This window comes from Cyprinodon variegatus, unplaced genomic scaffold (assembly GCF_000732505.1).
Source record: "Cyprinodon variegatus isolate N-32 unplaced genomic scaffold, C_variegatus-1.0 Scaffold216, whole genome shotgun sequence".
Classification (NCBI taxonomy): domain Eukaryota; kingdom Metazoa; phylum Chordata; class Actinopteri; order Cyprinodontiformes; family Cyprinodontidae; genus Cyprinodon; species Cyprinodon variegatus.
Window position 1 is genome coordinate 736,597 of NW_015150669.1, and position 13,020 is coordinate 749,616.

A 13,020-nucleotide genomic window follows, 5' to 3' on the forward strand; every position below is an offset into this window, starting at 1 on the left:
TTTTTTTAGGGTGTGGCTAACAAAGTTACTGACCATCTTCCAACAAAGGAAGATGTATCAGGTTCAGTGAAGTCAGGGACGCTGATGCCAATAATTTACAAATCCTTTGCTCAGTACTTCCCTAATAATGATCCTATCATTTATTTATTGAAATTTTTCTTTAATCAATTCAACTTAAGTTATAACCCTGTCCTGGTCATGATTATAACAGGACTGGGGGTTAATTACCTATGATTATTATGTATGTCTAATCTTCCTCAGCCAGGATATATGATTACAACCACTCACTGTCTTTTGCTTTGCAAGTCCCTAGCCATACTTAGGTATTGATCTTTTCATGGCGTTAATTTTGGCTCTATGCTTAGATTACATACCAGCCAAAAAAATAACAAAAATACATGCAGAATATTTGAAATACTACATGGAAAGATTAACATTTGAATACCTGAATTGCAAATTCTTTATGAATTGTTTAAACGTTTTTTTCATTAAACCTGTTTCAATGCCATTTTCTGTTTCAATTCAACATTTATTTTCTAATCTGTATCTTTAATGTTACTTTTATCCAGTCTTTATTGTACTGCAAAGTAAATCAATGTTATATTTTAACTGTGCTCCTTTTGCAGGTTCTTCATGCATGAAAAACAACTGTATCTAAGGCTTGTGTTTTAAGAGGATTATAATGACTTTACCACTGTTGTGCGTGTAATATACAACAAATTGCCCTGACGATAATCTCAAATTACAAAGTAAATGCTGATTTGTAAGATCATATGAGTAATTTCCCATTTTCTTTTACTATTAGCGTAAGGTTTGAGGAAAGGTAAGGCGATAGCTGCTTTGCGATTTTAACCAAGAGCTAAAGAATGACAGCTGGCAGGAGGGTTTGGATTAGGTTTCACGTAGGGGTATTGCATCTTTTACACCAGCGCTTCTCTGGAATAGAATGGGCTGATCGTAACCTGATTCCCTCAGACCCATCCAATCTCGTCTCCCTCTCTCTCAAAAGGACAAAACAGAAGGGATCTGCGAACGCCTTACTTATCCCTCCCATCTTCCATCTGGACACTATGCCAGTGTTTGAACTCCAGCTCCTCCACTGGAGACTTAAAGGGCAAGCTCCCATTTTTTGTTGTTGTTTTTTTATTTTTTACAGTAAGCCATCTCACTATTTGGAAACTACTAGTGCTCTTGGTCAATTCCACCAGTTTTTATTTCTTTAAAGGAGAAAATAAAGTATATACAAGGTTTAATTCTTGACTTTTTGATGAATGTGTATTCATACAAATGCTTATTAATTTCATTTTATCAGAGCCTAATGATCAAAATAATATGTAAAGTAAATACTACAGTAACAAATTGTGATATGTTTTTTATTTTTTTATGCAAATGAACTTAAAACATCTAAAACTTAACTGTGGAAGTGTAGGCTTCAGCTGTTGACTTAATTAGTACCGTAATCATCAAAATCTTAAGATATTAAGTTTTTTTTCTTTTTATTTTAAGACTTCTATCTTTTTTCTACGGACCAATTATGGATGGATGGATGGATGGATGGATGGATGGATGGATGGATGGATGGATGGATGGATGGATGGATGGATGGATGGATGGATGGATGGATAATATCAGTTTTTCTTAGTAGGGCTGAGCAGTTACAATTGCAATACCATCACAGTTTTAACAACACACATTTTTCAAATGGCAGAGGAACTCAGTTTTGGTCACATTACATTTAACAGTAAGACAATGATTTTCTCACTCCAGTCCTCCAGGTTAGGTGAGTTTTCTGCTACACAGACGGGAAATAAATGACACATTGATGTTAAATCTCTATATGTTAATGGTTAGCTCAAGGAAAATCTAAATAAAATCACTGTATTTGTTGCAAAAATTTACATTTTAAACTGCTAAGAACATCTTGAAAGAAACCAATTTGTTTATATAATAGCAAAACAACTCTAGTAAAGAAAGAAACCATAATGCCTTCTGAAATTAAATAAGGATCCGGTTTTATTTACAGCCCATTGCCAACAGTTATGCTGTTCTGCTCAGGTATGCCAAGCAAACAGTTTTAAAGATGGATCTCTATTACTTTCAGTGTTTTACCTCAGTTTTAATATCTTTACCTATAGGCAGGCTATTAGCTAGTGGTGTACACCTTGGTGTATCACATCTTTAGCGGCTCGCTCTGCAGGTAGGGGGGGTCAGGGAGTATCCTCCCTGGGAAAATGAAAAATTGGACTCTCTGAAACGCTATTTCCTGTATTTTGAAGTGGAATGCAGCTAACTTTCTGTCTTAGTTACAACAATATTTTTGTTGTATTTATGGGAAGAAAGGTGAAAATTTCACAAGGAAGACACTAGTTCGTTTTTAGGTAAAATATTATGTTTCATAGGTTAATTCAAACAAACGTCTTTTGCTTCATTTTTTATGCTTGTCCACCTTAAGGTCAGGCACACTTCAAGAGCATCTTGATGCTCCTGAAGCGCTTCCAGTGAAGTGTGCACAAATGTGTCTAATGCTAAGCGGCTTTGCTATATTTTCTGTCATATTTTGGTTAAAAGTAGTTTTAATATAATTTTAAGCAACAAAGTCCACCTCAAAACGTTGTCTCGACAGTCAGTTCATCCTGCCTCAAAATATAATTTTGCTGTCGGAGCCGCACAGACCCCCAGATAGCGATGGTGCGCTGTCACTGGGAATCCCCAGCAGCAGCTGCCTAAGGCCTGTTCACCTCTTGGGGGTTTTCCCTACTGTTCTTGGCATCTGGAAATAGATGTTAGCGTTTTTCTAGTATGTGGTACAAATTGCAGGCACCTGAATAATAAAATGGAACATATTTTGCCAGCAGTTTTTGGCATTTTAAATAAATGTAGGCATTAATAAATAGTTTCAGTGGAGTGATCATAGCGATCTGCACAGCAGGGCAGTGTCTATCTCCCTGCTAGCTTGCAGATCAGCTTCTCTGATTGGTTAATATTGCACATCGAGCAGCAAAAAATATATTTATCCAACTCCAACATCTGCGGCTTGTGAAGTGCATCATGCAGATCAGAAATTTTTTTACATTTGAGCAAAGTTTCCGGGAGAAATTAAGAGCCGTACATCCCAAAAAGAGGGCACACAATTTCTAATATGTTCAGTAAAGGGGGTACAATGTCAGCCGTAAGCATTACTACCTAAAAGCCTGACCATAGAATTACTATATACACAACATAAAAGTATGATCTAATTGCTTACACTAGAAAAAAAACAACAATTATCCCTTTACTGCTAAAAAAAATTAACTTATGGATAATCAAAATAATGCTATCATCTAGAACATTAAATTGAGGATAATATTTTTAAAACTGTACATCAAACACATGATCAGTCTAGTCATAGTTTTTTGAGTGTATTTCACAAATAAGCTGGTTCTGTTTGTAGAGTAACATTAAACATAAGCTGAACATGTGATTATGTAATCAAATTGGGGAGTAAGGGAGTAAAAATTTCCATCATAAATGAGTGATGCTTTGCCAGGAGTCCAAGTCCAGTCATTAGCAGCTTCCATCTGATCAATTTGATGGAGATGTGCACACAGGAAGTGAACCGCTTACAAACATTTCAAATATGTTGCATTTTTTCAGTTTTCAATAACATAAACATAAACATAGTTATAACTAAGTTGGAAAATAGTTCGTCACTGGGGTGCTGTCTCCAGGAAACAGACGGAGTACATTACCCCTGCATGTGCTTTGACTCTACAGTTAAAATGCTGTTAGACTGAATCTGTTTTTTTTTCTTTCGACTTTTATGAATAAGATAATAGTGTGTCAGCTTGCTCCACTAGCTCCCTATGAAGCTAATATTAGATTGTGAATTCATTCGGACATGTTATGCTTGTAGATCCTTTAGCTTCTGTAATACTGCTGTCCACATTTTCTGTATAAAAAAAAGGTGAAATAGCCTTTCTTCAGCTAGCTCACCAGCAGCGTACGGCAGCAGAAAAAAATCTCTGGTCATTCAAACGCTTATTAAAATGACTTTGAAAAATTTGATCATGAAAATTTTGGGCAAATTTAGCAAAGAAAGTTGTGGCGACTTCTAACATGGCTGTCTCCAACAGGGCATTTTCTCGTCAAGGTAGAAACACATAGCTAACTCTCCTGTTTTTAACAGACACTGTAGTAGCAGTTCAATCTGACGCATCAGACAGTCCAAAGTGGCGATGGCCTCACCCCTCACATCCTCCTGTCGCCTCTGTTTGCACCCTTCCCCCTCTCTCCAGCCCCTCCATCTCCTGACCTAATCTAGATGATTAAATCATTTTTCTTTAGCACAATTTTTATGTACCCCTCCCCAAACAACTACTTTTGTCTGGTAGTCGGGCCGCACACCCTCCCCTATTGATCGTCATGCTGAGGAGATTACCCTAATAGCTGGGATTACCTCCCCACATGTTGGTCAGCCACATACAGCAGGGGAGGAGGGGGGGAGCAGGAGATGGTGCATGTTGTGCATGATGTGCAACTTTATGAAGGGGAGGAGGAGTAAGAAATGAAAATATGAGCGAATTTGTTTATTTTCATTAAGTAATGGATAACAAAAGATCGCAAATAATGTAACATCTGTATTAGTATAGTCCCACCAAAGATATTTCTGTCTTTGCCCAGATAACAGGATATGCAATGTGAAAACAAAACAAAAATATTGGTGGTTTAAAGGCTCGGTTAAAGACAGTACTTAAGACTCTGTGAAGTTTATAGCACTTGAGCCGTTTAAGACAGTGAGGAGTCCGCTCTGTTGTTTTTTTTTTTCTAGTTGACTTGTTATTACCTCCCGCCTAGAGGAATTTATCTGGTGTAGGTACTAACTGAAGATACAGATAGAGTTATCCACTACAGATCCTCATTGACAAATAAAGAAGACCATCAGTTATTTTCTGTAAGTGGTGAGCGAACTATAAGAGCTTTATGAACAGCATCACAAGGGATATTTATGAAAATATCTAATTGAAGTGCAGTTTTAACTCATAGTCATTAGCGAAAAAAACCCAGTCAGCCTTGGCAGATGGCCGCTCACACTGAGCCTGGTTCTGCTGTAAGTTTCTTCCTGTTAAAAGGGAGTTTTTCCTCTCCACTGTCGCTACAAGCATGCTTAGTGTGAGGGATTGCATTTGAGTCAATGAGTCGATGCAATCAACTGGTTTTCCTTAGATAGAAAACTTTGAATCAATTTGACTGGATGATCCGGTTGAACTTTAAAGTGACTTGAGATGACTTGTGTTGTGAATTGGCACTATATAAATAAACTGAATTGAATTGAAAAATGGGAAGTACATAACTATAATTCAGAAAGTATATGCCTGCTCATTCTTTTGTTTGCTGGATATCTGATTATGTAAAAACAAAAAACATTTTTTTCTGTCTGTTATTAATGTTTCAAAAGCGATAAATGATTATAACATAAACATACTTACAATCATTTTATTTATCTTATTGTTTACTTCCTTTTAAGGGAAAAGCATGGATACAGTGTCAAACTTTTTCAAATGAAAACTAACATCCCTTATATTAAATGTGTTATAAATAGTATTGATGTCTTATTTTGTCCTTTTTTTTAATGAGAAAACTATTAATAAGTAAGTTTAAGTTCTAAATCTCCTAATCATCAGCGTCCAGTCATGACTGGATCTTTAACACAGAGAGCAGAGAAGCATTGTCCCCATCCACATGTTTTAACAACATCTTCAGTTTAATAATCTATTAACGGTTCGTTAGTGAATGCAAACGGTGAAAGACTGCAAGTTTGGTTTCAAATATGTTGAAGAGGCGACAGCTTTTTAAAAAAACAACAGAAATGAAGAGAGAGAGAGAGGGAGAGAGGTGCTGGAGGCCGTTCAGACAGTGCAGAGAAAAGGAATTCCGTTAATCCGCCTCTGATCCGCTACAATGGCAGCCTTGTTGTCTGTCCCGTTTGCGCTCACCCACACAGCAGCGATGAACATCTTCAATTCCAGCTGATAGATGATGGCATTAACTGTATTTTCACAATGCGTGGGTTAAGATAGGACTTCACCGTGACCTGCATCGATAACTGAGATAAATAATCACTCGGGACGCTGTAGTTAACTTTCTCCGATCCAAACTCTTATGACAAAGTGTCCTACCGTAATAAAAAATTCTATATTGATAGATAAACCGCCTTAGCTCTTACCTCACAGCGGGGAGTTAACGTCAGGCGGCAGGTTGCTCCTGAAGGAATCCCATTACAGATAAAATAAAATTTAAAAAAACAATGGCGAGCTCAGCGGATAAACACTTGTCGACGTAATCAGCGGTGTAATTATCTCTCCTTCTTCACTCGCAGCCTTAAAATGAACTTGAGTTTTAGAGAAATCACAGCGGTGCACCTGAACCGCAGTCCCCGTCCCTCAGGAGGCTCCGCAGAGGCAGCGGTGGACCGTTGTTGTTGTTGTTAGGGGGGGTGACGCGAGAGATAACGTTATTAAGCGAGTAGCGTTGGTGTGTGCGTGAGCGCGCGGCTCTGTCTCGCTCGCTGAAGTGAGGAGTGAGCGCGTGCGCTAACGTTCGGATTAAATAAGGTAGAGCTACAGCGATGGCTCAAAAAACAATAGGGTGGCTCCTAAACTAGAGATTAGGAGGTCATGAACATAATAATTAAAAAAGTAAAATAAAATTTGACTACAATCTATAAACATGTGTAAAAAAAATATTAATTTGTGTAAAAGTTTTAATGAACTGTTATTTATGCTTTCCAAATTGATCCATTTATTTCGCTGTATCCCAGCCAAGTTCATCTACTGTAATTTACTTTTTTAAGTATTCACCCAAAGGGCTTTGTGAAGTACCGTAGTTTGGTCGAGAAGGTGAACAAAAAACAGCTTCAGCCACCGGTTCCAGGTTTCTCTTTTGTCTTTTATTCCTCACTTTTCACTCTGACAACAATTCCTCAGTGCTTATATAACCAATTGGCAACACACCTACACTTGAGTGGACCAAGCCACAATTAAACAGGTAAAGAAAAATAAAGTCTAAACATAGAAACAAGAGTAGAATTATTAATCTAATTTACAAACTCATCTACATGATGAAAGAGTCTGCAAAAATAAACAATGTGATACAAGATAACTCAAAAAGTTACTTAAAAAAAAAAAACAAATAATTACTACCAAAGGAACCCCTCTAAATGGAAGAACCCAGCAAGGTAAATGATGACATCGTCTAGCCAATATAGCAGGAAATACTGGTGAGTAAAAAGGAAAACAAATACCATGAATATACTTTGGAACAAAATAAAAAAATTCAACCAATAATCCAGAAGTAATAGCTTTAACCTAAACATGTAAATAGATGGAAACTGCAACATAATGCTAACACAAACAAACCGGGGATAGTAAGTGAAACAAAGTTTCAAACTAATGTTTAAAGTTAAGCATTACAAATCAGAAAAATGAATAAGGGACAAGTGGTGAACACAAACTTAACCACTTTGTCACACTAGGTATTTATTTATACTCAATGCTAACCTAAATCAGTGAAATGAATTTAGAAAAACAAATAACTGAAAATCAGTGTGTGCTTATTACATCTGCAACACTTGAGCTGTGGACAAGCACTATACAAACCAATCAACTACTTTCTAAATTCACAAGAATTGTGAATATAGTTTTGTTTTTTTAAGGCTGATAACAGTACATCAGACAAGACAAAAAGACATCAGTCTTACCGATCCATGTGGTCCCAATTTTTTTTTTTTTATGGTTGATATTACCTTTTCTTTCTTATTACATCTTGATTCAAACTTAAATCACAGAGAACATGTGAACAATGGATAGCAAATGGGACCAGTGATGTATGTACCTTACGCTATCTTAAGGCATGCTAGCTGAATGCACTAATGAATTAGTAAAAGCATGCAGGTATTGGGTGATGCCGATACATGAGGGGAAAAGAATCTCTAATATCAGCCAAAAATATCAGCTGACCAATGCATTAGGTAATCTGTAAGTCAACTGGTGTGATTTCTAGATGTGAAATTATTTATTGAACACACCTTTCCTAGAGGCTGCATATAAGCAAGATGCCCACCAACAGAGACTAGGTAAAGAGGGCATCGATCAGAAAGGCAACAACAAAAGGAAGGCTAATAAGAGTTGCAGGGTCCTGTAGCAGAGGCTAAAGTATCTCCACATACAGCATGCCATACACTGAAGTTGTACTTAAGAATGGCCAGAAAAAAATATATATATATTAGTTTTAAAAAGAGGGTGCATTTTGAGTTACTAATTGGCATATGGGCCAAGTGATAACCAAATTTCTTTATATTACACAAAGAACTATCTCCCCACAATCATCATGCAGCATCATGCTGTGTGAGGCTTTGTGGAACAGGGATCCAGGAAACTTGTCTAGCCCTGTTGATGGCAGCATCACAGCTGATATTTCTCTGCAAGGTGGTGTCACAGCCAAACAGGAACAGACCAGGCAAAGCTATGGGAAAAAGCAGAGAGAGCATATCGTCAGAGATTTAACTAACAGATTCTGCAAAGTGGGAGAATAGAGATAGAAGGAACTGGATGATGAAAAAGGGGTCACTATGTCCTCCAGAACTCTAATGCTATAGCAGCATATCTATAGAGATAGCGCAGGATAACCTCAGCCTAACTATAAGCTTGATCAAAAAGGACAGTTTTAAGCCCTTAAAAGTAGACAGGGTGTCTGCCTCGCGGACTAAAATTGGTAGTTGGTTCTACAGGAGAGGAGCCTGATCTGCCTCTTATTCTACTTTTAGAAATTCTAGGAACTACTGGTAAATCTGAAGATTGAGAGCGAAGGGCTCTGTTGGCAACTTAAGGAACAATCAAATCTCTGATATAAGATGGAGCTTGGCCATTTAAGGCTTTATTTGTGAGAAGGATGATTTTAATTCTATTCTGGATTTAACAGGAAGCCAATGAAGATCAGTGGTGTCAAAAGTACACACATTTGTTATAGATACTGCAGTTTAAAACCACTCTGGTAAAAGTTGAGGTATCAACTTGACGTCTTTACTCAAGTAAAAGTGAAAAAGTATGTGCTCCAAAAATTACTTAAAGTATAAAAGTATAAATCAGCCTTTAAAAAAAACAGCCAGTTGCCACTATATGAATTGAAAGCTCAATTTTCGAAGATTTCGAAGATTTCTTTGAGATAGGGCCCAGGATGAGGGAGGTCTTGTTGATCTCCATCTCCTGATATGCTCTCGCGTGTGTCCGACCTTTCAGACATTTCAACATCAGTAAAATGTACCCCCCCACCCCCCCCCATCCATTTGGGGTATCTCCAACACAAGATGGCTGAGCTGTAGGGAGATAAGAGAAACAGATTCAACCCTTCCCTCCATCTCTACCAACTTGTTACTCAAGAGTCGAAGAAAATTCAGGCTCTCAAAGAAAATGGGTTCCAAAGCCCAGACACTCCCACACAAGCCTAGACTCATTGTCGGTCAGTGAGGTGACATTCCATGTCCCAAGAACAATTTTAAGAACCAATGAATGAGGTCATCAAGGCTTCTGCCTCCGACTATTGACCAATTCTTTTTGCATCAGTCCCGTAGGGGCTCCGCCTGCAAGTGGTGGGCCTACTGGGGGATGGCCTCGGGTAGCTCTTTTGGGCTTCAGCTGGCCAGGAGTACGAAGAACATACCTGATCATTAGGCACTTGTAGACCAACCCTAACCCCAGGCCTTGTTTCAGAGTGAGGTCCCGGCTTTGTCATACCATGAGACTTCACTCACAGTAATCATTTAGTCATAATGAGAGCTTCTTGAGATGCTCTTTGTCTGGCCCATCACCCAGAGCCTATCTTACCTTTGAAGACCCTACCAGGGACGTTCAAGACCCCGACAACATAGCCTTTGGGATCATCCAAGCACTGAAAGGCCTCAACCTCTGTGTGTTCTGTCTCTCCGTCTTGAACTGTGATTGGAAGAGAAGGCACAAAGGAAGAGGATTAGAGACAATAAAACAGAATGAGACACACTCTGTCAGAGCTGTCATTTTATGTGTGTCCCAGCTGCTTTATCTGCCCATTGTTTTTTAATGCCCCATATGGCCCATTGCTCTGTCAGCTGAGCCTATAAGTGTGTCAATGATAAGCAATATACTGTAATTTAAACTACAGAATGTTGAATTGTGCCAATTATGAGTTAAAGGTGCTTAAAAGAACTGCAAAAGAGACACAGTCCTGTTTATGTTTTGCCTCCCTTGAACTCGCTAAACAAACAAACACTGATGATCTGCAATAGTTAGACTACAGACCAAAGAACAACAAGGCACAGAAACCTTTATTGCAAGTGACAGCAGAAATATATATATATATATATATATATATATATATATATGGTAAAACATCAGAGGTAAAACATCAGGTATATATTTATTTATTTATGTTTCTTTACCTACACTATATGTTTTCTCACAAAAAAGATCAGTTAAATCTAGTTAAGGTCTTTCTCAGCATATAATTCCCTAAATGTAATTTTAATCTCTGAAAAAAATTGCCCTTGTTTCTTTATGTGGTTATAATGATTCCTACAGCTCTCAATTCAGCAATTCAGGGTCATAAAATCTAACAGTAAAAAGCCAATGCAAAAGCAGCATTTGGAATTCGACACTAGAGGGCAGTCTCTTACCTATTGGTGCTGATGCTACAAATTGTTCTGAGGAGCCCACCACTCACACAAAATGTGCTTCGCTGACATAATGGCAAAGACTCACAGTGAAAAGCGAAAGGTAAAATTGCTTGATGATCTTGGTATAGGCCTGAGTAATACTAATATGACTAAATATTTTGAATTTTATGTGCTTTGAATTATGTATTTTTTCTGTTCTGAAAGAAATGTTTATTACACGTAAATGCAGTTTGATACCTCAAGCATCAGAGGTATCAAAAATTAGCTTTTTTGGTAAGTGAGAAATACTTGATGTACGATTTCATGTCGGATTAATTCTGTCTTGCTGACCTTCTTTGAGTATTATTTCAGCTTATGGTAACAACTGCTGATGATCCAAAATGTATAACTATTTGTCTGGGGTGTCCACAAACTGTTTCTTTTGAATTGTCAAAAATTTTAAGTGCATGTAGGTATTCTGACAAATAAAACAGTGAGAGGGACCTATAAGGGCAGAGTCTTCAACCTGAGTTTCTGTGAATTATGAAATGTATTTTCCAGAAAGTTCACATTTCTCCACAGTCGCTGCAGGTCCACAGATCTACAGCAGCCCGTTTATCTTCTGTTTGAGTTCTGTTTGTTTTAATAAACGTTTTGAACTTCCCTGCTGACTGTCTCACCTTGAATACTGGGTCAATATGTCCTGATTTCATGACAGAAACAGGACACCTGCTTTTTAGTGTGACATCATTTGACATCGTTAAGATCTCAGGAGTTTTCTTCGCCTCAATCACAACACTGTGTCTTAATAGATTTGTTTAGATTTTTACATTCTCTAAATCTCTGCATTTGCTGCTGTATTTAAACATTTGAATGACAACACAATCTGAAATGTTTTCTTTCTGATTATTTTGGCATTTAGTAAATATGAAAAATTATGGTAATAAAGCAGGAAAAGTTTAGATTTATTAAATAGTCATTAGAAAAGCATTATTTTGTCTTTTAACACAGTTCATTTAAATATCTGGTTTTAGCTGCAGATGTTGCTGTCTAAATACGAAGGGAGTGGCATGTTTTCTTCACTGCATTGATGAAAACAGGTTCGTTTATACAGACCAGCATAAATCAGGCTCTCCTATCTTCCGCCTTTTGCCTCCTAATCTCATTTAGTCATTCACTGCTGATGTTCTTTCCACTATCAGCGTTGTATAATGAAGAGTCATTTCTGCCGCTAAGTCTAATCTGGAAGCAACGCCCTCGATATAAATAGAAAAAAAAATAAATCATATAAAAAATGGTTGGGTTCCACTTTGCTAAGCTTTTTGTTTGAATGTTAAATTAGAGGTTAAAATGAATTCAATAAGGCTATTGGTTTCTGCTGCAGAGAAACTATAAAAAGACTACTGAAGGACAAAAACCACAGAATGTGCAATGTAAACATAATTTAGGAATGGTTTTGTCTCGTTTAGAATTAAGGTTTTGGTAACATAACTACATATATCTCCCATTTAAAAGATCCTCAAGTTTAACAACTTTTCTGCTTTTAATAATAATAATAATAATAATAATAATAATACATTTTATTTGAAAGCGCCTTATCAAAACACCCAAGGACACTACAGGCAGATAAAACATTAAAAACAGGAAGCTAAAAAGTACAAGCATGTACATAATCTATAAATGTTCCCTTTGGTTAAGATTGGAAAGGGCATTGCTGAAGCTTAACTCATCCATTCCTTCTTTATACATTTGTTATAAGCATCTGAATATAAATCTTTTACCCTGTGGATTAAAGACTCGCTGCAAATAAAAAAGCCTACATTTTGCTTTTGAAATGTACAGAAATTTTTTTTCTATTTTAAAATATTCAAATAATCAAGAGGTAGTTTTATTAAGTGACTCTGAGAAATCTAGAGATTTTAAAATAGCAATATCTAAAACACATAAGAAATGACAAGAAACTTAAGAAATATGTTTATAATGAAAAGTTGAACGCTGACTCCTCCAGTTCATAGCTCAGCATCGGTAGCCCTTCATATTACTCAGTACCTATGAAGTAGCTCCAAGCCTTAAAAAGGTTTGTGACCCCTGGTTTAGCATTTTCTGCATCATGGTAATGTGAAAAAGCTTCTGTTGTTGAAATTTGATTGCAAAGTTCAAGCAAAAAAATCAACAGAGACACTTGGATATGGGTTGAATAGGAAGATAACCAACCGATTTGAGGGTGACCTTCCTGGCAGCTGTATGCACACATAGCCCTGCCAGCAGCGTCAGAGACAGGAGGATTTGTGGTTCTTTTATAAATATTACCCTTGTCAAGTTTGTCTGTCTGCATGTGATAATATATGACAGTTATTATT

At 37.1% G+C, this 13,020-nt stretch overlaps 1 protein-coding gene across 1 annotated transcript in view; it reads right to left on the bottom strand.

Annotated features, from left to right (window-relative positions):
• Window positions 1-6,508, bottom strand: part of LOC107088382 (zinc finger protein 516-like) — a 24,762-nt gene extending 18,254 nt beyond the window's left edge. The window contains exon 1 of the mRNA XM_015380512.1: window positions 6,203-6,508. The gene's annotated coding sequence lies outside the window, so the exon portion shown is untranslated. The remainder of the gene's footprint in view (window positions 1-6,202) is intronic.
• Window positions 6,509-13,020: the final 6,512 nt, after the last annotated feature.